Source organism: Lacerta agilis, chromosome 11, assembly GCF_009819535.1.
Source record: "Lacerta agilis isolate rLacAgi1 chromosome 11, rLacAgi1.pri, whole genome shotgun sequence".
Taxonomy (NCBI): Eukaryota; Metazoa; Chordata; class Lepidosauria; order Squamata; family Lacertidae; genus Lacerta; species Lacerta agilis.
The window spans coordinates 9,379,744-9,405,805 of record NC_046322.1 but is presented as its reverse complement, the minus strand read 5'-3'; the positions used below and the strand labels follow the sequence as shown (position 1 = coordinate 9,405,805).

The window sequence follows — 26,062 nt, the reverse complement described above, 5'->3', positions numbered from 1 at the left end:
TGCGGGGAGGGTTTGCCGGGGGGGGGAGCGTCCTACGATTTGGAGTCCTTGTAAAATATCCAAAGATTCTGAGTACTGTATAATCTACAAGAACTTGAAGCAAAAGGGACATGGTTTCGTTATGTTTCCTGTTTGTCGGGATGGGGGTATTGTCAGGAGGGTGGAAGATCCTTTGGAAATTTTCTATTTATAACTATTTTTATGTGACTGCTTTATGTAAAAAGAAGAATGGGGTGGGGTGTGGGATACCATGTCAAACAGATTTGCCTTAGATAATCAAGGGACAATCATCCTTAACTCTTGCGGACGCTCTAGATTCTTGTTTTAAAAGACCGGAAAAGATACTTTTATGTATTTATTAAGCAGTATTCGTCGATTTTCTTTTTCTTAAATTATTGGCAACATGCAGGGTTTTTAAAGATGCACATCAGTGAAACACGGGGAAGGAAAAGGCTGGTTCACACATGACAGGGCAGCAAACCTGGGTTTGTCACCAGGTGTACACTCAGCAGGTAACATAACTGTGGCCGGTCATGGCTTTCTGACAAATATACTTCGATAATGCACGTGTTTGTAAGTATATGGGTCACATGTGCTTAAGACATCTTCAGGGTACACCGAAGAAACGTAATGTGTGAATAGATGCTAGCAGGTGTTCCATAATTTAACCCAGCCTTCCCCCAACCTGGTGCCCTTCAAACGTTTTGAACTACAACACCCAGTTCAAACCCACCTGTGTACATTTAGTGCCATTCAGTTTGACTTACAGGACCCCCAGATTGGGCTGCTTCCAAAGGCCTTTTCCATGTGACTTTGCACCTTATTAGACTTCTTGATTGTTAAAGGGAACAATGGGCGCTGATTGTGTTGCTGTTGTTAACAAGTTAAGGCTGATTGCCCCTGGATGATCTCATTTGGGTTATATGTTAGCTGGCTCATAGCTGGGCTCATTTTCTGGTGGAAGGGACATTACAGACCATAATGCTCTCGCAGCTTCTTGACATTTCACTGCAATGCAGAGGTGTGCTGGGCCCCTGGCATCCCATAATTGCAGCTGCCTGCTTCGAGGGGGCGAATACCCCATTGTGGGCTGCCCTTGGCTAATTGTTCCCTGTGATCAAGTACATGTAGAATTTTCCACGGCATCTGGAACCTAGATTCTGACAACCTTCCGCTTTTCTTTGCTTTATTTCTCTTTTTTTTTAATATAAATAATCCATACTTCTAGACCCTGTGATTTTGGAGATACATTTGAAGTCATGCAACATGGACAGCTGCTCACTTTGGTGCAATGAGCTGTGGTTGGTGCCCTGATGAGAGATCTGCTCTGCAAAAGGATTTCAGCACCACACACACATAAAGGGATGGTTGCCCCTCCACTGAAGTGAACAGGAAATCTCGCTTCAGCAGAAGCTCTCTCTCTGTGTCGGCATCACAGCACACAAGAGGTTCTGGACTATGGCAGCTTCTGGAACTTTGGAGATGGGTTTGAAGCTCAGTTATGCACCAGCTGCATCTCCGAGCTTCATCATCTGCCCATGCACCTTGCGTTTCAATTCCCCTGAAGCTATCCACATGTCTGCCATGCAGGTGGAAGCAACTGTGGTGCTGGCATGGGCTTTTCTGCCTCTCTTCCCACCCCAACTTCGGGCAAAAACACCTGCTGCCAGAGAGATCTGTGAAAATAGTAGACACAGACGTTCTCTCTCTGGTCAGAAGGTCGATGCAGCTAGCAGGTTGCAAGTACTTTCTTCTTTTGGGGGAAGTGGGGAATGGTGTGACCCAGAAGGAACCCCTCCAGCTACATGTGACGTCCTCCTAGATCAGGGATGAAGAACCAGTGACTTACTAGTTGTTGTTGTTGTAAGCCCAAGAAAACGTGGTCAGGGATGATGTCCAGCAGGATCTGGAGGGCCACAGGTCCACCACCTCTGCCCTAGAAGATGCCGGCACGGGAAGAAAGGTGCGCTTTACATGTCTTCCCACATTTAGAGGGTAATACCTGAACTTGCCCATCGTATCTGCGAGTGCTAAAGCAGGAAATTGCCATGCAGACATTCCCAATACGCATCTCCAACATTTGGAGACTTTATTCTGGTCCAGAATAAAGCTGGCGTATAACTGAGCAGGGTTTTGTGCAGAAGATATTTGCAACTGATTTGTTCCATTTATCTGGAGCGCAGAATTGGAGGGGAGGGCCTCTCACTCATGCGGAATATTAAGGGTGCTCGCTATCCTGTAACTCATTCCTCACAATGTGCAGGATGAATATTCTGATGCACCAGCTTGCCCAGGGAGGTTCATTCTGATCAAGGGTATTGCTGGAGTCTGTAGACAATGCAAAATCTGACAGGCCACAGTCCAACATAGTTGAGCTGGCCAAAGCCCATTGGAATCAATACTAAAAGTGGGTTGAGCTCCCGAGTATGGGCTGGTTCCCAAGTGATGAATGGACCATCGCAGGCATGTCTGAATGGACCACCACAGGTGCAAAACCACAGGCAGAGCTTGCATATCTGTTTGCAGCACCTCCAACGCACAGGTCTTCCAGTGGTGTCAGTTCACACCTTCAGCTGCCAATCGCAAAGTGCACAGTAATCAAGTGTGAGAGAGAAGGAAGTGGTGGGAAACACCTGAGTAAACCAATCAAAGCACAGATTGCAGTAAAATGCCCCAGTCTGCTACAGGGCCCAATGCTTTGATGCCTGGATTCATCCACCCTTCCCAAAAGCTACTTGAGGGAATTCTCTGCAAGAGGCATTGCTTTGTACAGGTGTCCAGTCCACAGCGACCACCTTTGTTGTGGTAGATGAGGGGAATTGCACTGTGTGGCACATGGAAGCAGAGAGGGGCACTGGAGATTTTTGTGTGTGTTAACTGAAATTTCAGAAGCCAATTTAAAAATTGCCAGCGGGCAAGGATTCAGGGCCCACCATAGCCCTTTCCCTGTGACTTAAGAAACCTGAATCAATTGTGCAGAATAGTAGGAGTGGTGAAAACCTGCAATATAAGTGATGCAAAGTTGAAAGAAATGATGCAGTATTGCTCAGTTTGCATAATTTACGCAAGCCACAGGACCCAGTTTTTGTATTGCTCAGGGGCAGATTATTATTATTATTATTATTATTATTATTATTATTAAGCATTAAGTACACATGGCCCCAACTATTTTGATCTTTCCATTACCCTTTCTGCTTCCACATTATTGGATCTCATTACACACCGATAACACTTGACATGAGGAACGAAGCAGAAGTCCCAAACCATGGCATTTTCCCCTGCTTCAAATGTTACCCATGTGGTACTGGACATGGGGCAGAGGCAATTATCCTGCAAACCTTCCTTTTAGTCAAGTGGTTGTTCTGCACAGATGTTTCAAGATACCTTGAGAATGAGCTTGCATGAGCAACTCTGGCCAATGCAGTAAGCAGTCCATGTGAACATGTTGAGCAAATGTTTTACTTGCACTAATTGCTGTAGAGCAGGATGTGACCAGACTCCTTCCATTTGATTTATTTGGGGGGCAGGGGAAAAAATTGCAAATCCCATCCGCTGACAAGGAGCCGGTCCTGTAAACATACCTATTGCACATTTTTGCAACCCGTGGACAAAATAAAATATTATCTCAAATCAACCAGTGTCCTAAACTCCTCAGAATTATGTGTTGTTATTTGATCTGCATCTGTTTCTTAAGGCCTCCCTAATCCTAAACCTTCTAAAAGTTCAATCTGGTACGTCTTTGCTCAGAAATAAGTCCCCATTAAATTAAACAGGACTTACTGGAATGTGTGCAGGAGGAGGAGAACTAAGATGATCAAGGGTCTAGAAGCCAAGCCTTGTGAGGAATGGTTGAAGAGTCTGGGTATGTCTAGCGTGGAAAAGAGGAGACTGGGAGGGGAGATATGATAGACATCTCCAAATATCTTAAGGGCTGTCCCATGGAAGATGGAGCAAGCTTGTTTTCTCCTGCTCTGGAGAGTAGGACTTGGACCAATGGCTTCAAGTTACAAGAAATGAGATTCTGACTAAACATAGGGGGAAACTTTTTGACAGTGGAACAGTCTCCCTTGCGAAATTGTGAACTTTCCTCCCTTGGAGGTTTATAAGCAGAGGTTGGGCCCCAGGCCTGAGTTCCTTACTCCTTACAGTGACTGACAGCGACTCTCCATAATTTCAAATGGGTCTCTCCCAGCCCTACCTGAGTCTATCTGCATGCAGTGCAGATGTTTCACCGCTAAGCTATGGTTTAAGAACAATAATCTGTGCAGCTCTTCAACACCATCTAGTGGCCAAATAATGTGGGAAACTGTCGCAGACAAACTGCACAGTGTTTATTTACTACGAACACATGAAATTTTTTTATCTTCTCAAGGCCTGATAAAGAGTTCTGGGGAAGCGAAACACCTGCATGCTATTTTGCAACATTCCTCTGGCCTAACAGTGGTATTTATTTCATTTATTTGTCTCATAAAATTTATAAACACACACACCCCTTAAAGCGGTTTACAAGGAGGTATGAATTTTAGGTTTTTGTTTTTTTAAAAATGATATTCTTTAAAGCTTACAACACATCCAAAATGAATCGTGTGAAATAAGGTGACAAATAAATGAATATCCCATCAAATAGTTCCCATGATGGAAATCTATTTCTAGACTGCAGAAAGCTGGAGAGAGTGAACGGACCACAACCAGACTGCGGTGTTTGGGGTGAACCAAGAGTTCATCCCCAGAACTTCCTGTTCCTCCCCACCATGTGACTTCTTCAAAGCAGAAATGGTGGCCCAACTAAATGAACACAGGAAGCATTAGAAATGCATATTGCATAATCCACTTAAGGTTTAGTAAATTGACTCTGCCTCTGCAGTTACCTGCGGCCAGTTTTAATCTAGATGCAATGCTATCATAGGGAGAATTTTGTCTGATTCAGATGGATCACTGGTATTGTTAAATAGACCTAGATGTCAAACTCTATTATTATAAGCGTGTTTACTTCTATCTCCCACTGATATCAGTGGGGAATGTTTGATAGTGCATTGTTTTAATTCATGGATAAAAAGGTAAAGGACCTCTGGACAGTTAAGTCCAGTCAAATGTGGCTATGGGGTTGCAGCACTCATCCTGCTTTCAGGCCGAGGGAGGCGGCGTTTGTCCACAGACAGCTTTCTGCGTCATGTGGCCAGTCACCATGACTGAACCACTTCTGGTGCAATGGAACACCATGACAGAAACCAGAGTGCACAGAAACGTCATTTACCTTCCCGCTGCAGCGGTACCTATTTATCTACTTGCACTGGCGTGCTTTTGAACTGCTAGGTTGGCAGGAGCTGGGACAGAGTAACGGGAATTCGCCCCATCGCGGGGATTCGAACCGCCAACCTTCTGATCGGCAAGCCCAAGGAGCTCAGTGGTTTAGACTACAGCGCCACCCGCGTCCCGTGTATAAGTCATGGACACCCAATGGGCACAGCACACAGTTAGAATGGACTTGCTCTCACAAGAGGCAGTGGTGGCTAACAGCTTAGATGCCTTTAAAAGAGGACTAGACAAATTCATGGAGGGAAGGGCAATGGACAGCTACCGTACTAGCCATGATGCCTGGGCTCTTCCTCCAAGGTCCGAGGCAGCAATGCTTCTGAATACCAGTTGCTGGAAACCTCAGGAGGGGGGAGAGTGTTTTGTTCTCAGGCCCTGCTTGCGGATTTCCCACAAGCATCTGATAGGCCACTGTAATAACAGGACGCTGGACTAGATGGGCCATTGGCAGGTTCTTAATAAAGTCCTAAGCACCTGTTGCTTTCAGCTGCAGCTCCAGATGTCAGAGATCCTGGATTGGACAATACCCAACCCAGGTCAGGAATGGGTCCTGACAGCCCTCCCATCTGCTCTGAACAATGGAAACTGTGGGAATCCGCATGTCATTCTCTGTGTCCTTTGGATGCTCTTTTACTCCACAGAGACCAGTTGAGGTCCAAGTGGAAGCCATAAACTTCAAAGTAAGCTGAGATGGGAACATGTGCTATCTTGTGAAAAGCATTTTAGAGGCAAGGTTTCCAAATATCTGAAAAGGTAAAACTGGAGGGGGGGAATAAATTAATGGAAGAGGAAATTATGAACATGCCTGGCAGGAAATGGTGGAGAGAAGATGATGACATCTTGCAAAAAGAAAAAAGAAAAGGGGGGATTACAAAGATAAATACATAAATATAGGAATAAATGAAGCTATGGGTGACTGACATACAACAAGTTTTGCATATTGAGTAGATGTGACTTTAGCACTCAGGTAAGCATCTCTGCACATCTGTGAGGCCTGAAGGAATCATAAAATTGTGGAGTTGGAGGGTCCAACCCCCTGCAATGCAGGAATCTCAATTAAAGCATCCATGACTGATGGCCATCTAACCTCTGCTTTAAAACCTCCAAGGAAGGAGAGTCCACTACCTTCCAAGGGAGCCTGCTCCACTGTCAAACAGCTCTTACCATCAGAAAGTTATTCTTGATGTTTAGTCAGAATCTCCTTTCTTGTAACTTTAAGTCATTTTCTCCCTTCAGAGAAAATGAGCTTGTTCTGTCTTCCACGTGACAGCCCTTTTTAGATATTTGAAGATGGCTATCATATCTCCTCTCAGTCTCCTTTTTTCCCAGGCTAAACATACCCAGCTCCTTCAACTCCACATTGTGTGCTTGATTCAGATTGGCTTTGGGGCAGGAGAGAGACATCAATGTCCCCATGCCAAGCTCCCTTTCCCTCTCAAGAGACAATGGAGTGTGCCTCTGGGGGTGAAGTCAAACTGTTATTGAAGAGACCTCCCCAGGGCACAAACCTAGACAATGTGTATGGTGTTCCTAGGCTGCCCAAACAGCAAGACCCCTCTCTTGGCCTCGCTGATGTAGTCCAAAGGAAAGCAGAGCAAGACATTTAGCACCCGTTTGGCTGCAGGAATTGCTAGAAGGAGGTGTAAGGCACCATCCAACCGTCTTGGGGACTCCACTCTGAATTTGCATAGGAGATAGATGATAGATAGATAGATAGATAGATAGATAGATAGATAGATAGATGATAGATAGATGATAAATAGATGATATAGATGATATAGATGATAGATAGATAGATATCTCCCTCTTATATGTTTCCAGTGTGCACAGATGGTGTAGAAAATTGGGGTAAATCTCATTTAGGCCCTAATCTGCACAAACATATGCTTAATTAGCCCTAGCCCTTTTTTTACATAGTATAAATCGGAAGCAGACTGTATTGCAATAACTGACTGATCGTACAGTAAATTGGCTTATTCTTATCTTCCTGTCTGTTTCATTCAGATATTGTGATGAGTATTAACTTCATCCTATTGAAGAGATAAATGAGAAAATAATAAAGGTGAGATCAGGGTTAATCAAACTAAGCCCAAGATTATTGCATGCACTTAATTGGGCTCACATGACTTCCAAAGAACCCTTGGTTTCCTATTACTTCCCCCGCTCTCTTCCAGCATTAAGGCTTTATGAATATGGTTTGGGATGGCCCAAAAACATGCAGAAAGGATTGGCTTAAGTTGTGTGATGATTTGGACATTGTTGTTTTCACAGGAGGGGTGTGGGTGTAAGCATGAGGGGCCGCTTGGCACCTGCCATCGTGAGACATCTGCCAAGGTTCAGACTCCATCAGGTACAACTGCCTTGGTGGGCACCCAAGACCACCCTTGAAAAGTGGGGTGTAAATTTAAGAACGAGGCAATGTTAAGACAGGTCCATTGTAAGGGCTGGGCTGGGACTAACCCTGCCAGGAATCCCATCTGCACTCCAATGCAGATAAGGAGATCCATGGGTAGAAGGGGGCTCCTGTAAGCTTTGCACTTGCTGGGAAGTGGGATGAGGCCATAGCTCATTGCAAAAAGTCAAATCTTTGGGGGAAGCTGGTTTGTTGTGCAAGATCTCCCAATCCGCTATAATTCTGCAACCTGAATTTGCCACAGTCTGGAAGCAGCCCGAGAGAAATCATTATGCAAGTTTAAAAGCGAGACAAATACATTCACAACCATCATATTCAACCTTAACTTGCATAGAATCTGGGTTTACACACCGGGAAAGAGCAAGTTCTCTGTAGAGGAGAACAGATGTGTAATAAAAACAAAAACAAAGAACAAATAGGCTTGTGGCACCTTAAAGACTTAACAAATTTATTATGGCATAAGCTTATGTAGACAGATGTATGTAGCCTGATGCATAAAGTGAGGTATGATTTATTGATTTATAAAGCTTGTTTGCTGCTTCTCATTAAAATGTCTGAGATTATCTATAATAGAACAACAAATTTAGACAACATATATAATTGTTAAAAATGTTTTAAAGCCAGCAGCAATTTAAATATAACAAAAGGAAGACAGCTAATTATTATTTTTTAAATGCAATTCAGCCTTCCAACAATTCTTTTCTTTTTAAAAAGCCTTTTGGAATTAAAATGCTGGTGAGTCTTTTGAATCGTAACGTCTGTAAAGGTGAGTCCATGGAACCAGACTTTAGACACAGATGTGAAAGATGGTGAAGTAATCTTTGGAGGAAACACTTTTCAAATTAGCACGTAGGACCCAGGTTGCGCAGCGTGCAAGGTCAGTACATTGATCTGACAACTAGGTCCCAGCTGTGTAGTATCATAGCAATAATAATCAGAAATGTCTGTTTTGTTTGTTAATTTATTACATTTTATCTCACCTTCCATCATCTTCAGTTATCTTTGCCAATGCTCAGGGACAAGGAGAGTTGTAGTCTAACAGCTTCTGGAGACCAAAGGTTGAAGAATAGTGCTCTAGAGGACAGGACCATTTCTATACAAAGGCAGCTTTGATGCTTCTCTCAACTCAGTCTCAAGGTTACGCAAAGGGCTTTTCTAAGATCTGCATATATTTACATGAAACATAAGGGCAAAAGATATTATAAATAGCCTGTGAAGTCTCTAGGAAACTACCTCACCTTCTGGGAAAAGAAAGAAAGAAAAACAAAGCCACAAGGGGTTATGTGCTAGGGGAAGAGGCAGATACATGGTGAGATTGTGACAGATTTAAATCATAACGAGATCAGTCATGAATTAACTATTCAGCAGAGCCCTGAGAAAGACCGCAAATACATTCCTTCTAAAGTGACCATTAGTAAGCCATTAAGAATTAGTAAGCGTCTGACCTATAGAACCCCACACATCTCCAATTTGCATGTTGTATATTGCATCCCAGGGACAGGCTGACTTTTGTCTGCTTTCTCCCCCTAACAGCTATCACCCTCAAAGTCCAGCTATTTATTTTGCAAATTTGAAACATGACTGCATTTTGCAGATTATCTAACAATTAAGGCAGAGCTGCTCTGTGTTCACTGATCCCAAGTGTATGCTTCGTTTCAAGAGCAGAAAGAGATCCTTGCAATTCGATAAGAACATAAGGAAGGCTTGCTGGATCAGGCCAGTGGCCCATCTAGTCAGGCATCCTGTTCTCACAGTGGCCAAGCAGATGCCCGTGGGTAACCTGCAAGCAGGATCTGAGCATGAGTACTCTCTCCTCATGGAGTTTCCAGCAACTATTAATCAGAAGCATTGCTGCCTCTGCATTACTGAATGTGAAGGCAGAGCATAGCCATTGTGGCTAATAGCCACCGATTTCTCTCTCTCCTCCATGAATTCATTCAACCCTCTTTTAAAGCCACCCAAGTTGGTGGCCATTACTGCCATGTTTGGGAGCAAATCCCCCAGTCAGAGCTTCGACGTCGTCTTCGTCTTCTTCTTCTTCTTCTTCTTCTTCTTCTTCTTCTTCTTCTTCTTCTTCTTCTATCACTCGTAGCCAAGGAAGATTGTCTTCCATAAACATGGTTTTAACAGTGAGTCCATAAGTGACTATGGAGGCCAGTTCTGGATCCACACATCCTTCCACAGTGGGAACATAGGTTTCTGGGTGGGAGTTGATCACGGTGAAGGTTTGCCAAGCATGCCTTCCTATTAGCACGTTTCTTCCTTTCGTCCTGAGTTTGAGCATCTTCAAAGTCCACAACACCTTTGGTAAAGGCTGTTCTCCAAACACCAGTTGGTGTTTATGCTACATTTTTAAAGATTTGCCTTGAGAGAGTCTTTGAACATCTTTTGTTGACCACCAGCATTACACTTTCCATTTTTAAGTTTGGAATAGAGTAGTTGCTTTGGAAGATGATAATCAGGCATCCGCACATGACCAGTCCAGAGTTGATGTTGAAGAATCATTGCTTCGACACTCATGATCTTTGCTTCTTCCAGCACACTGACATTAGTTCGCCTGTCTTCTGAACCTTCCAACATTCAGCTTCATTGGATGTCCACGAGTTCTAGTGTTATGAGGGAGGAAAAATATACTTTCTCCATCCCATGCATAATTTTATAAACTATCGTGTCACCTCTCCCAAATGCTGAAAGCTTGACAAGAGTTGCTCCACTTCCCCAATCATTTTGGTTGCCCTTTCCTGAACCTTTCCCAACTCTGCAATATCCTTTTTGAGGTTGAGGCAACCAGAACCATACACAGTATTCCAAATTTGGTTGCTACCCTAGCTTCTCAGCAGCTGAGTCGCTGTTGCTTACCAGGAGGGGCGAGGACTGAACAAAATAGTTCAATCACCAATAAGGCCACATACATATAAAATATGTGCATTAAATCCCCATAATAGCAATACGGCATGCATAGAATAGCTAACTCTTATGGGCTGCTGACAGAGGAGTGGGAGGACTGTTCAGTTGGCCAGTTCTTGATAAAGATCTCCTTGGTACTTGGATAAGGTTTATTCTGCAACAGGAGGGATTTCTGTTATCTCTGAACAAATTGGAAAAGTTCTACCTAGCAACTATGTCACTGAAGCTCAGCATAAAAATAATCTATTGCCTGAGGAATTAGAACTTTACAAAGGAATAAAGGCTTGATAAAAACTGTATGCAGCTGGAAGCACTTTTTGCTGGTACATTATCACCCATGAATTGTTGTAGATCAAGCTGGTGTTAAAGACTGTACCTAAGTCATTGGCAATCCCAAGGAGTAAAAGACTTGTGATGTTTAATCAGCCATTTCTTTTTTGAATGGTTATCATTAGATAGTTTAGCCCTTTATGGACCAAATAATGGCAATGACCCTGCCAATTTCTTCAGGAATTCTGGCTCTTCAAGAGTAGAGTGCTTCATCTTTGAAGGGTGCCATCATTGAATCATAGAATCATAGAGTTGGAAGAGACCACAAGGGCCATCCAGTCCAACCCCCTATTGAAAAACACATCTTTTAGAAAGTAGGTGAATATGAAGGATCACAGCCAAATACATCTCCTGTCCCCTAATTTCACATCATGTTGTGCTGATAGCTGACCAGAATACTGACATACAGGTCATACCCACTGGCCATCTTGAGAAGGGGATGCTGGACTAGGTTGGCCACTGGCCTGATGCATCAGACTTGTCTTCTGTTCTTTTGACCTGAAGCCTAATTTTGAGAGACCTTTGAGCTAGGCCTCACACTTGATCTCCATGACTGTTGTTGTCTCCCTCCCTTCGGTGGGAAACCTGTAGATGTCCAGATGTTGGTGGACTTCACCTCCAGCTCGACTTGGACCACTTTGGGGGATGCTGGCTGAGGCAGAAGAGCGCTGGGAGCCCCAACAATGTCAGGAGGGCCAGAGGTTCCCAGCCCTGTTTTATTCCGTTGACAACATCCCTAAGCAATACATTTCCAGCCAAGGGTGCTTCTACATCTGCCTCCATCCACACTTTTGCAGACCTGCCAGCACACACTGTGGATTATTACGGAAATGGTTCTTCAGCGATCAAGTTTTCCCCTCACAAAAAGAGTAAGAAAAACACAGCTCATGCCCTCAGCTACACTCCTAAACCATGTTTTGTTCTGAAGGCCTAATTCTGTGGAGCCTCTGAAATATTACCTGACACACAGGTGTGATGTTGGGCGTGTGTGGAGCAAGGCAGAGGGAGGGGTCAGGAATGGCTTTTGCGGCGTATGTGTTTAAAATATGTGTTTATTTTTATTAAGGAGAGCTGAGGAACTGTATGTAACTGTGTTCGTTTTGCTCTGCTGCTTTTAGTACGTGGCGGAGCTCGGGGCCTATTTCCCGCCGCGAGAGACAATTCCCGCGCGGAAGGTTACGAAGCGCATCTGGCGGAGGAGTTCGCCGCCGACCTCCTTTCCCTCCACCTCTAGTGCTTTTGCAGCTCAACCCAATTTCTCCCACCCCGCACCCGCCTGGCGCAACCAACCCCCAAATATTGAGAATACGGGGAGGCAGCCCGACAACAGGCGGGAGGGCCAACCTGACACCCGCCTGGACCAATGCGCCGGCGCCTCCCGTCCCTAGCGAGGGCGGTGCTTCTCCCTCCCCTCCCGCCTCCCCTTCGACGCCGCGCGCCCTACGTGCGAGGCGATTGGCCGGCGACACCAGTCGCCGCTTTTCCAATGAGAGCTGAGGCAGCAAGAGAGAGCGGGAGGGGGAGGAGGGGCTGAGGAGGTGGAGGAGGAGGCGTGGCCGCTCGAAACCCCTCCTCTCCCGTCCCCCCTTATCCACTCCGCGCAGCAGCTTCCCCCGGACGGGCGGCGTCGGCGTCCAATGAGCGCGTCGTCGGTGCGCCGCGGGAGGGGCCTCTTCCCGGTAGCCAATAGCAGGCGCGGAGCGGCGAGCTCGCGGGGAGGGCGGGGGGGGGAGAAGAAGGGAGAGGGGCCTGCCAGCGAGAGAAGGAGCGAGGGTGGCAGAGGCGCAGCTCGGGGGGCGAGGAGGTTGGTCTCTGAGGGGGACGCGGGGCGGCGGCGGGCTGAGGGGCGGCGGCGGCAGGAGGGAAGGGGGCGCCCAAGCCGGGGGTCCCGGAAGGGTGGGCGGGGGGCACCCAGCGGCCTAGGCCCCGCGGCCTGGGCTGCGCGAGGGGGGTGGCTCCCTCGCTTTGTTGTGGTGGGAGTAGGCGGTGCTGCGGCGGGGGGAGGGGAGGCCGCCTCCGGGTGGGTGGGGGAGGGGAGGAGAATGAGGAAGGTGATGGTGTTGCCACCCAGCCCCTCAAAGACCCCCCACTTTCCTTCTTGGGTGGGGAGGCTCGGGTTGTGCATCTGGGCTTTTTAAGGGAGGAGGATTGTTTGCTGGTACTCTGCGTCCCCCCCATCCACCCTCCTCTCCCCAAGCTTGATCCTTTAGTAGGAAGAAAGCAAGCCAGCCAGCCCCCACGCACCCCCTTCTACTGAATTCAGTCAGCTCCTCCTCCCCCCTCCCCACTTTTTCATTACTCCCAAGGTGGGAAACGCGCGTGGGATCGCCTCCCCTTCTCTGCTCCGCTCCCTTCCCCGTTGCGCGCGTGCGCTTCGGCGTTGGAGCCAGCACCCGTCGGGGTCCTCTCCCAGCGCAAGTGAGGGGTGTGTGTGAGTGTGTGCGCGCTTTTAACTTTCCGGAGGAGCGGGGTTAACAAGTCCTCGAGCCCCACCACTTTGAAAACAAAGCAAATCTGCAGAAGCAGCTGAGCGGACGTGCCTTGGAGTTGGTGTCCGCGGGTAGTTTGTGCGAGCGCCGACCTCGGAAGGCGTGTTTGCTCGGAAGTAAGCCCTTGTTGCGACTTTAGGCTTCCCCTCCCCACCCCCTGAATAATGTGCACGAAAGGATTAATAGCCCTAAGCGCAGTTACTAAGGAGTCTGTTCCGCCGCGGGTTGATGGGTTTTACCTCTGAGTAAACATGGGTAGGATTACCCACTTATTCTTTATCTCTCTTCCTTAGATGCTGTTAGTTGGGTAAGAGGCAAGCAAATTCAAGCGACTGCAGAATTCTGTTTCCTTACAACCATGTGCGTATTTTAAAAGGTTGCACAGATTGACTTATCAATGTGCCAAGGATTGCTGTGTGTGCATATGTGTGCATACACTTTCTGTTGTTGGAATGGAGGGATGGCGGGAAGAGTCAGTAAAAGCCCATCAATGTGTTTTTTTTAGCAGTTGTGGGGGTGAAAAAGGTGAAATTCCCCTTCCCACAATTCTTAGTAGAGAAGCAGCTGAGAATAAAGTATTTACTTCAAACTTGTGCTACAAAAAGCAGCAATATTAGGATGGAAATGTCCAAATGTTCAAACTTGTGCTACAAAAAGCAGCAATATTAGGAAGGAAATGTCCAAAATAAGATTATTTTAGGCCAGTCCTTTCTTAATGTTGGTGTTTCTCTGTTCCCTGCACCCTTCTAGCAAACCAGCAATAAGACTGAGAACTGTATTTCTGACATCTCTTCCTAAATAGTTTTTTTTTTAATCTCTAGGGTTCCATTAAAAACAAAATTAGGAAAAGTGTTTATACATTCTACAAACACAGAAGTTGAGCACTTTGCAACAAGCCATTTGCACTAATCACAAGTTGCAAAATTGAAAGCTGAGGTTTTCTGAAACTAGGTGTGTTAAAAAAAACCAACAATATAATGCTATCGCATCTGCAAGCACACCATATTGTAAAAGGCAGTGTACATGATTCCATGTGTAAAAGATTGGGACTGGGATGCACAGCACTGTATGCCATAATAGTCAACATGGGTGGCTTCTGGGAATTGTTGGTATTCCTGTCAAGGATGCTGGGTCATACACAAGTGAGTTTCTTCAGGCTAACTTACTGCTGAGTGTGTTAGATTTGTTCTTGTAATACAGGAAAGGCTGATTCTGATTGTAAAAGGTAATGTACTTGAAGTATATTTCTGTTAAGTTGTGCTCCAGAGTAATTTGTCTGCCTTGTGCAGTATAAAGTCTTGATTATCATACTAAGTATAAGATTAGAGGTGAGGTTGCGGCCGTGTATTGTTGCAGGAACAGCTTGAGTATTATGTGCTGTGAATTTTAATTTTTAATTTTTGTTATTTAACGGCTGTTGTGGTTTTACTTTTACTGTAACCTGCCTTGGAATTGCTGTGTGGTGAAGGGCAGGATATAAATAAATCCAGTAAATAAAATACAGAAGTGCATGCATTAGAAAAACACACTTCTGAGCACCTACTGTGATCAAGGTTGTGAACATGTTATGCACTCATGTGGCAAGCAGCAAACATCTGTTTGAAAGAATTTAATTTAAATAGGCATGCTGGGCAAAGGAGTGAGGGACGTACAGAAGAACTGAATGACTTGCAGTGGAGTGGAAGTAATCTTTTGAAAGTCCTCTGTTGTTTAAAATGAGTTCTAATAGCAAAAAGCAGGTGGTGTATTGTGGTTTTACAAGGTTGCCTAAATGTTATTTGTAAGTTGCTACAGTGGTGCCTCGCTAGACGAAAATAATTCGTTCTGCGAGTGCTGTCGTATAGCGAATTTTTCGTCTTGCGAAGCACCAACGAGAGAATAGCGGTTTGACGAAAAAAAGAAAAAAAAAAATCGGAAATTTTTTCGTCTTGCGAGGCAAGCCCATTGAAAAATTCATCTTGCGAGACAGCCTTCCGCTAGCGAATGCCTTTCGTCTAGCGAGTTTTTCGTCTAGCGAGGCATTCGTCTAGCGGGGTACCACTGTATTTGTCTTGTTACAAGTACTCACCAAGCTGTGAAGCTTTACATTAGTTAAGTTGGAAGTACTGTACTGAACTTGGTGAGACGGACACTGAGCCAACATGCATAGAAACAGACTACCCAGGCCTATTAGGCAATGTGGGCTAGTAAATCTTTCTTTGAGCTCTAATTTTCCTAGGTGTATTTGCAAGACAGCATTGTCTGAAGATGAGGTGAACTGCTTTCCCCTTTCATAATTTCCTCTGGAAATTTTTGTTCTCACAAGAGTATTGGCTATGTGTATTCTGAAGGGCAGGATAACATTTTTAAAATACAGTAGTATTTCACACATTAAAAGTGTTTGACAAATGCTTGCTTGACCTTGCAATAACCCTGTTAAGGTAGATTGCTGGTAGTTGCAGCCTTAGTAGACTTGCCTCAGGCCATGAGGAGAATCTGTTTCTAATCTGTTGTTAATTTGGGAATTGAGACCAGGTGTCAGCACGCTACCTAATCCTGAGTTGCAGGAGTCAGGTGTTCTGTTGAAATTTTGGGGTGCTCTTGTCAAAATGTGTAAGATTCTAGTTTCAATCTATATGCCTACGTTCACCTATTAGTCTAGATTGACTTGTATTCATAATTGTTGGAAATGTTTTTTTCCAGGATGTCCTTATGAGTGCCAAAAGGATTATACTGCATGTTTGATGCTTTTACAAATGGATTTGGTCAGAGCTTGCAACCTAAGGAGCTGATTACTGCTTTCTTCATTAGCAAATAATGGATTTAGTAAAATAATGTGGAGAAAACAATTCTTGTGCTTAATTTTGTTCTAACTACAGAGATATCTTCTGCATATCTTGATTCTCGAGAAATACTGAGCTACCTAGACTTTTGCAAGTTTCATCTTCACTGACTCACTCTCACAAGTAAATGCTCATGTGAGAGGCCTATTTGGCTGAGCAGTATAACGTCAGAGAAGGGGGCATGTGTGAATTTGCATCTCCCCCAAGCAGTTACTTGCAAGAGCTTAGCTAAAATGACTCTCACTTCAGTATTTGACACCTGTGTATTTTAAAAAGTGCTGTGGAAAGAGGAGGTTATTTGACTAGACTTCTTACTCTGCACTTGATAGGAAGTCTAAATTTGCAATCTTACCAGTAATGTGTTGGTACTCTTAAATTCCTCAGGTGGCAGTTGTCTATCCAGAGAGCTGCTTCAATGTGAAGTTCTCAAGATATTACAAACCCATGCATATACTATTTGGTCAGTCAGTACTATTAGAATATATTATTTGGTTCTAAATGAGAGAGAACCGTTAAGAGACAATAGTTTGTTCTTACTGATGCTGTGAGATTGTCCACATTCTTTTAACTATGTTATATTACCAAGGACATAAAACCGGTAATTGAGCATTACTGTCTACATCTATGGTGCTTTTAGGCACAATACTGAACAATCTGTATTGGTAGTTACTGTGTTGCATATTTGCCACTAGTCGTGTTTAATAGCATAGTTCACATTGCCAAGTATCAAAGTGTTTTTTGGTAGGAATATTCAGTTCTCTATATTGGACAAACAGGCCAAAGGATAAATGGGCATAAATCTGATATCAGGAATCACAAGACAGAGAAACCAGTAGGAGAACACTTCAATCTCCCAGGACATTCTATACAAGATCTCAAAGTAGCTGTCTTAATACAAAGGAATTTCAGAAATAGACTGGACAGAGAAGTTGCTGAATTGCAACTCATTACCAAACTTAAAACCATGGAGAGACCTGGTCTGAACAAAGACATTGGATTCTTATCTCATTATACACGACAAAGCTATTTTTAACCTTCTCACCCCTTGCTTTTTCCTGTAAGACCAATTGCAGTCGTCAACAGGTTTTCCACACCTATCAGCCAATCACCCATTCCCACTACCCTTCTGAGTAATAACCCTCCCCACTCCCTCACTATATATAAGGGTCTGGTAACTTTTGTTTCAGAAGTGTGCATGCACATGAAAGCTCATACCAAGAACAAACTTAGTTAGTCTCTAAGGTGCTACTGGAATTAATTTTTTATTTTGTTTCGGAAATGTAGTGGTAGTTTAGTAACGTAGCAAAACGCTAGAGGTATCAAACAAATGGTGATGGTACATTTTCTTTCTCCTCCGCCCCCTTCCCCCCAAAAGTTGACACTGTGTACAGTTACAAATAAATCAAGGGAGTGGCTGTTGCCCTGACACAGTAGCAATTTGATTGTCATTGATGCATCACCAGTAACAAGGGGGCATTTGTTGTGGCTATCTCTTGTTGGGAAACACAGCCCAAGGCAAGAATGGCAAAGTTCTTCACTTGCAGAGCTGATTTTGCCCAGTTAAGCTCTTTGGTGATCCAAGACTTTGTTGTGATCCCCATCACTGCCACCCAATCCCAGATTTCAGATGAAGAGAATCTTGATCTCCCACTGGCAGAATGCCAGGGAAGAATTGAACAGTTAGCTTGAACTAATTTTTGCCTGGCTCAGCCTATGCTGTTTCCTCAACGAAAATTTGTTAATATGGTGGTTGGACCATGTCAAAAGCTGTGGGAGAGGTGTGGCTTCACACCTGGTAGACACTACTTGAAGCAGGAAATGAGACCCCTCTTTTCATTTCCTGCCTGAAGGGGTGGCTGTCAAGTGGGGTAGGAAAGGAGAAGGCTAAAAAGAATATTCTGCACCATCTGAGTTGTTGCCATCTGCTTATCCCTTATCTATAGTATATCAAGTAATTGCTTATGCATATGGGTGCACTCTTTTGAGATGAAGGCTCCTTACATCACATAAAATGCAATTTATGCTGCTGTAAGTATTCACTTGGCTGCAAAGAGGCTGTTCTGATCTACTGGATGGATCACTTTAGGAAGAAGGGAAGCAGTAGTACAGGATGTCACTCAGCAAACTTGTCATCGGAGTAGAGTTGGGCTTTTGAAGGGGGATATTTTGCCACATTTTCTTTTGGAAGGACAGAACACCTGTGCAACTTGTGCAGTGTAGAGTCTAGAGGAGCTGGTGGTTGTCCTTTCCTTTGTCATGTTAAATGAGGCTTCCCCACTTCATTTTGAGTAATGACATCCCTGAGCACCTGATAACTGCTTTAATCATGTGTTTCGTGTAGTTTCACAATTGCAGCAGACTGCAAGGTGTGTTCACTACCCACAGTATTACTGGTAAGTGTTCACACACTTAGGCTGCCCCTCACATAATACTAGAACTTCAAATCACCAAGGAGATTGATTTGAATTAGTTTTAGGACAAACTAAAGGAAGCACTTTTTCACACAGATCATTATTACATTATTGAGTTCCGTGCCACAAGATTTAGTGATGGCCCCTAATTTGTTGTTGTTCAGTCGTTCAGTCGTGTCCGACTCTTCGTGACCCCATGGACCAGAGCACGCCAGGCACGCCTATCCTTCACTGCCTCTCGCAGTTTGGCCAAACTCATGTTAGTAGCTTCAAGAACACTGTCCAACCATCTCATCTTCTGTCGTCCCCTTCTCCTTGTGCCCTCCATCTTTCCCAGCATCAGGGTCTTTTCTAGGGATTCTTCTCTTCTCATGAGGTGGCCAAAGTACTGGAGCCTCAACTTCAGGATCTGTCCTTCTAGTGAGTACTCAGGGCTGATTTCTTTGAGAATGGATAGGTTTGATCTTCTTGCAGTCCATGGGACTCTCAAGAGTCTCCTCCAGCACCATAATTCAAAAGCATCAATTCTACGGCGATCAGCCTTCTTTATGGTCCAGCTCTCACTTCCGTACATTACTACTGGGAAAACCATAGCTTTAACTATACGGACCTTTGTCGGCAAGGTGATGTCTTTGCTTTTTAAGATGCTGTCTAGGTTTGTCATTGCTTTTCTCCCAAGAAGCAGGCGTCTTCTAATTTCGTGACTGCTGTCACCATCTGCAGTGATCATGGAACCCAAGAAAGTGAAATCTCTCACTGCCTCCATTTCTTCCCCTTCTATTTGCCAGGAGGTGATGGGACCAGTGGCCATGATCTTAGTTTTTTTGATGTTGAGCTTCAGACCATATTTTGCGCTCTCCTCTTTCACCCTCATTAAAAGGTTCTTTAATTCTTCCTCACTTTCTGCCATCAAGGTAGTATCATCAGCATATCTGAGTTGTTGATATTTTTTCCGGCAATCTTAATTCCGGTTGGGGATTCATCCAGTCCAGCCTTTCGCATGATGAATTCTGCATATAAGTTAAATAAGCAGGGAGACAATATACAGCCTTGTCGTACTCCTTTCCCAATTTTGAACCAATCAGTTGTTCCATATCCAGTTCTAACTGTAGCTTCTTGTCCCACATAGAGATTTCTCAGGAGGCAAATGAGGTGATCCGGCACTCCCATTTCTTTAAGAACTTGCCATAGTTTGCTGTGGTCGACACAGTCAAATGCTTTTGCATAATCAATGAAGCAGAAGTAGATGTTTTTCTGGAACTCTCTGGCTTTCTCCATAATCCAGCGCATGTTTGCAATTTGGTCTCTGGTTCCTCTGCCCCTTCGAAATCCAGCTTGCACTTCTGGGAGTTCTCGGTCCACATACTGCTTAAGCCTGCCTTGTAGAATTTTAAGCATAACCTTGCTAGCGTGTGAAATGAGTGCAATTGTGCGGTAGTTGGAGCATTCTTTGGCACTGCCCTTCTTTGGGATTGGGATGTAGACTGATCTTCTCCAATCCTCTGGCCACTGCTGAGTTTTCCAAACTTGCTGGCATATTGAGTGCAGCACCTTAACAGCATCCTCTTTTAAAATTTTAAATAGTTCAGCTGGAATATCATCACTTCCACTGGCCTTGTTGTTAGCAAGGCTTTCTAAGGCCCATTTGACTTCACTCTCCAGGATGTCTGGCTCAAGGTCAGCAACCACATTACCTGGGGTGTATGAGACCTCCATATCTTTCTGGTATAATTCCTCTGTGTATTCTTGCCACCTCTTCTTGATGTCTTCTGCCCCTAATTTACGTGACTTCTATTAGGATTAAGAGTTATGGTCTTTCAGTAGCGCAATACTTAAATAGAAGCCCCGTTGTATGTTCGGGTTCCAAAGAATGTTCGCAAACTGGAACACTCATGTCTGGGTTTGCGGCATTCAGGAGCCAAAACGTTTGACTCGCAAAGCGTTTGGGATTCAAGCTATGACTGCACTGCATATCTCTTATGAGCATTCTCTTTACATGCATTCTTAAATGTAGGCACTGTAGACAACAAAAATGCAGTGCAAAAGGTCAGACTTGCTGTGCGTTGAGGTTAGCCGATGTGGTGACCTGCAGATGTAGGGACAGTAGTTCCCATCTAGCCACCCAGCATGACCAATAAGCAGTTATGAAGAGAGTTGGTAATCCAACAACAGCTGCAGGACACCCAAGTTCGCTATCCCTATTATGGACTCTGGGCCTTACTGAGCTGTTCCAGGGGTCTTTTGCCAGCCTATCCTGTGACTACAAGTACATGTAGCAGGCCTCTCTATTCCAGTTATTTGAGGGGTTTGGAGGAAGATGGAGGCTGTGTTGGGCTGCATTTATCTCTGCCATCTTAGCAGCAGTTGATAAACACTGACTTTCAGGGGTGAAAACCCTCACCCTTATTGAAAATGGCAATAAACACTTGAGCCTTGTGATGATGGGTGGGGGGGGGGCATCCTCTTGTGTATTGTCACACCAAGGGGCCAGGATGTGTTAATAGTATGGAAAGAGGATAGGATGTAGCAGTGCCTGTGAATTGTCATTCATGTTGAAGGGAGGAGAGTGAGGAATAAATGTGGATAAGTGAGTGGGGCCATCTATTGCCCCCTGTGAATAGCATGGTCAGTGCTCTTTAAAAAACTAACAAACTCTTGATTATTATAGCACTCTGGTTCACAGAGAAAAACGTCTTTTAAACTGTAATAGGTCTGCATACAAATGATCTTGAAATACCAAAAATATAGTTTCTTTACACTGTGAGTGTCTGGAGTTATAGAATGCTGACCACTTGCACCTTAGACTGATGCTCATTATTTTGAGCCAAGTTTCCAATTATAATATGCACCCTAACCTCCCCCTCTCCTGTTACCACAGAGAAGTGACTTGAGTACACCAGCTATGACATGTCTGCTTCTGTTCTCCCCACTATTGCACTCCTAGTTTGCTTTGTTTCCCCACTTCTGAGATAACAGGTTTGGTCATCTTGGAATTCTTCGCTTTGATAAGAGGTACTGAGAAATATGGGAAATAGACACAAAGTGGTGATAGTATTCTGAAATCGATAATACAGTGTAGTGTAAGTGGATATTCTGTTGGCTAAATGTGAAAAGGCATAAGTTTTACTGTTACACTGTTGTGAATGGTATAATAATTATATAATTTTACTATGTTTTTTATATGTGCTATAAGCTGCCCAGGATGGCTAGGTAAACCAGCCAGATGGGTAATGTATAAACAATAAAATTATTATTATTATTATTTAAAAAAACCTTAGTGGCAGTATTGGATTCTACAACCGTGTCTAGGTTCCCTCTCTTATTTCTGGAAAAGTGGCATCTGGATCAAGTATTGTCCTTTAATCATGTGAACAACAGGCTTACAGTGCCTGTAAATCAGGCATAGGCAAACTCTGCCCTCCAGGTGTTTTGAGACTACAATTCCCATCATCACTGACCACTGGTCCTGTTAGCTAGGGATGATGGGAGTTGTAGTCCCAAAACATCTGGAGGGCCGAGTTTACCTATGCCTGCTGTAGATGAATGCAGAAAAATTTATACCAGGTTTTGTACACCGGGCTATTGTTTAAACAATTTAAGGGGTTTCAGATTTACATTGTATTACTTTATTGTTCCCTGCATGTAAATTCTGTAATTGGAAGCATCCCTTTAGGGGTTTGACTTGCTAAGTGAGCTGTAAATTCTGCTTTCCAAATTGGATTTAATTACTTCTGTTCTAAATCCACAAGACGATACCTAAGCTTACTTTGTGAGAATATTTGTAATTGTTGACCTGTTAAACTGAATTGCTGCAAGTCATGAGATAGGATTAGTTGTTCCATGAAGTAGAAAGTAGTTGTGGTATTTGTGATCTCTGGTTGACTACAAGAAACAGAGGTGCCTAAAAGTTCAAATGAATATTCTTTGAAGTCTCTGGATTGATGAGGCAAATTGTTGACTTCAGTTGTTGGTTTGTTCTGGTTTATAGATAAGAATGTCGTTCTGCCCCATAAATGACCAAGAAGTAAAAGTGAACAAATGGCTTCTCCTTTTGACATACACTGTGACTACTATAACAAAAGCATTTTGAACGCTTTGAGAGCACTAGTGAAACCAGTTCCCTTTTCATGCTACTTTCTATTTATACCCTTCTCTTTCTACATTTTGTGGCCAGGCCCCTTGCTGTGGTCTGAAGATTTGCATGATAGTTTAAGGCCAGCTTTGAAGTACATCAGAAATTATATTTGCTTTATTGTATAAGCCAGAGGTAGCTAACCTGTGACCCTTCAGGTGTTAATTTTAATTTTATTTACTTGTAAAATTTACATTGTAGGTCAGGTCTCAACATATAAAACTACATAAAATGGTATATTAAAAAAAATCAGCTAACATTCAGAATTTAATTTTGTATCTAACATTCCTCCATTTCCAGTATTCAAAGTTCAAAAGTCCTGGTGCCAAAAACTAACTTGTCAGTGCCTGCCTAAAGTTGGGGAAAGAGGGAGAGGAGAGGGAATCCACAATCAGGGTTCTACCACTGAGAAGTCCTGTTATGAGTCTTGCAGCCTGGACTTTATTTGGTGTTGGTACAAACAAAAGGGCCTCCCCAGTGAATTTTGGATTGCCTTCAGGTTGGTGTGTGGAAAGAGGCAATTTTATTAGGTTTCAAATAACGGGGGGTCAAATAAATGTTTAATTTTTATAATACATAGAAGATGGGACAGCCTTGGGTGGTTCTGGACTCGCCTTCCTTGGAGGTTTCTAAGCAGAGGTTGGATGGCCATCTGTCATGGATGCTTTAGCTGAGTTTTCTACGTTGCAGGGGGTTGCAATGGAAAGATGGCCCTTGGGATCCCTTCCAGCTCTATGATTCTATGTTTTCCTGCTTCAACAATACTTCATTTTGTTCCTATCATTTTATGTAATTGTATTTTGTACAAATTATAAAACTTATAGATAAAAAATGTTCTATTTACAAACAAAGCATTTAAATAGCTACCTTTCTACCGGTAGGACAGGGGGGGGGGCCCACAGGAAGGAAACAAGGTTGAAAGGGGGCCACTGTGAAAAGGAAGAAGGTTGGGAAACACTGGTCTATAATAATCCAAGAAATGTTCTGTTTGTGAGCCCTCACGTTCTGGCAGCTTCAATGATCAAAGAATTTTGTCTGTGCTTAGCAGCTGAAGGGTATTTCTGAGCTGCTGAGTCTGCTAAAAGAGAATGCTCTGGAACTAAATTCAGCAGAGAGGAAATGCGACTTACGCTGGTAGAATGCCCATGTGGTCAAGGGCTCCTTCTATTCAATTCTTGTTATCCATCCTACAGCACGAAGTTTCTTGTTCCATTTGAGATGTGCTCCAAACCTTTCTGTGTGCTTCCCTTATTTCCCAAGATACCAAATGTTACTTTCTAATTGGACCTTCATGGGTTAACTTTTGGTGCTGGAGTTGGGCTAGGGAACCTGAATTCCAATTCTCCTTGTTTGTGGACCTCACTGGGTTACCTGAATTCACACTCTGACACACTGGGTGGGTCACACTCTCAGCCTAATGTATCTCAGCTGGTTGTTGTGTAAGAATAAGAGAGAGATAAAGAGAGTAACCCCCATGCACAGTGCCCTTAGCTCAAATAATGGGGGGGGGGGCTAAAAATGTGAGAGAGCATTAAAGACCTTTTTAGTCTTCTTGGGTTATCCGTGGATATGCAATATCTGGTCTTGCTATTTCTGCTTTGTATTCCATTGCTGGCAGTTAATTGGAGTGTGTAACACTGATCAGCGCCTCAAGTGTTTTTAATAGAAATGAGTAACTGCTGTGGTACCTTTTTTGGTTCATTTTAAAGCTGATTAGTTTACTGTCATGACAGGAACCTTCATGTTTCATTAGATGTTTAACAGACCGAGTAGGTGGATAAGTTTAAAAACGAGTCTTTCCCCAACTTGCTGTCCTTCAGTTGTGTGACCACGGTGGCTGGGATTGATGGGATTTGTAGTCAAAAATGACTAGAAGGCACTGAGTTGGGGGAGACTGGTCCAGAACATGAGGACTCAACGCTGAATCCAGCTTGGCCAACATCCTGTTTCACTCTTGTGGAAAGTCTATAAACAGGATCTGAAGGACCCATGGCCTGGAATTCGCATATAATTCTCATGACTTTAACCATTGATGCTCATCCTCCAGTTCATCTAATCCCCTTTTAAAAGTAATCTAAGTAAGTGGCAATCAGCACATTGTATGGCAGCAAATTTCATAAATGGGAGCGCTTTGTGAGGAAGTGTTTTCTTTTGTTTGTCCTGAATATCTGCCCATTGGTTTCATTGGATGAGCCTATGTTCAAGTAGTAATAAGAGGTGAAAAAGGTGTCTTTCTCTATACCATTCACAGTTTCTTAAACCTTTCTGATGTCCACCCTCCAATTGCCTTTTTTTCCTAAACTGGGGCTGGGAGGAGGGAGGAACCCTTTTTTTTTTTAGCCAGAGGGCCACAATTTCTTATGAGGAAGCTTCTGGGGGCCGCATGCCAGTGACAAGCTGCTCCAGAAGCGAAAAGTAGGTGAAGTAATGGATGTGACTCTTACCTTTGTATAGTCATTGAGAAGTATACAGCATATGTGAAGTCTGATGGCAGAGGAATGATGAATCAGACAAAGGTTCCATTATCCCAGTTCAAGCCATAGAGAGTCTGAAATGCTTTTCCATTTTATATATATGTTCCTATTAATATCCAACTTTTAGATGGAACCTGCTCTTCCACAGCACAGGGATGGATGAAAATAGGTTCTTTGAGAATTAATTCCTGAACAGAACCCCTAAATTAGTTATGACTGGAAAGATAACCACATATTTCCTAATGTTCTGGTACTGTTAAACTTGATCCTCATCTTGGTAAAGAATGAATGCAAAGTGCAGTTCCCTTGAAGAAATGAGGTGCTTTGTAGCATTAGCAAGTTGCATCTCACTTTAAAGTGAGCCTCGGCAGTCTTGCATGTTCTCAGATGCATTATAAATCTAGTATATGGTGTTCATTATAGCTGTGTTAAGGCCTTTATAAACATTTTGATTTTACGTTGGAATTTTAACTGCAGGGTGTTTAGTCAGTTCAAGATGCTTTGCATGAGAGCATTTCTTCAAACAGGAAAGATGTCCCTTTTAATTTTGCTAAGTAGTAGTGTCAGAGCTGAGCTGGTTTTGCTGCTTTGACTTTTTTGACCCATTTGTTGCCAGTTGAGTACTGTGTATTCTGGCGTATAAGACTACTTTTTAATCCAGGAAAATCTTCTCAAAAGTTAGGGGTCGTCTTATACGCTGGATGGAGAATCTGCAGTCGAGTATATCTCAAACTCTATATTTTAACTGGAAAAGTTGGGGGTCGTTTTATA

General features: G+C 43.7%; 1 protein-coding gene across 5 annotated transcripts in view; it reads left to right on the top strand.

The window, feature by feature from the left end:
• The first annotated feature begins 12,652 nt into the window (after positions 1 to 12,652).
• Positions 12,653 to 26,062, top strand: part of SMAD2 (SMAD family member 2) — a 39,229-nt gene continuing 25,819 nt past the window's right edge. Inside the window, exon 1 of one of the 5 annotated variants that reach the window (XM_033164845.1) lies at positions 12,653 to 12,767. The gene's annotated coding sequence lies outside the window, so the exon portion shown is untranslated. Of the gene's footprint in view, positions 12,768 to 13,485; positions 13,569 to 13,759; positions 13,813 to 23,295; positions 23,317 to 26,062 lie in introns of those variants that run through there. The other 4 variants (XM_033164840.1, XM_033164841.1, XM_033164842.1 and 1 more) reach the window with 4 other exon arrangements.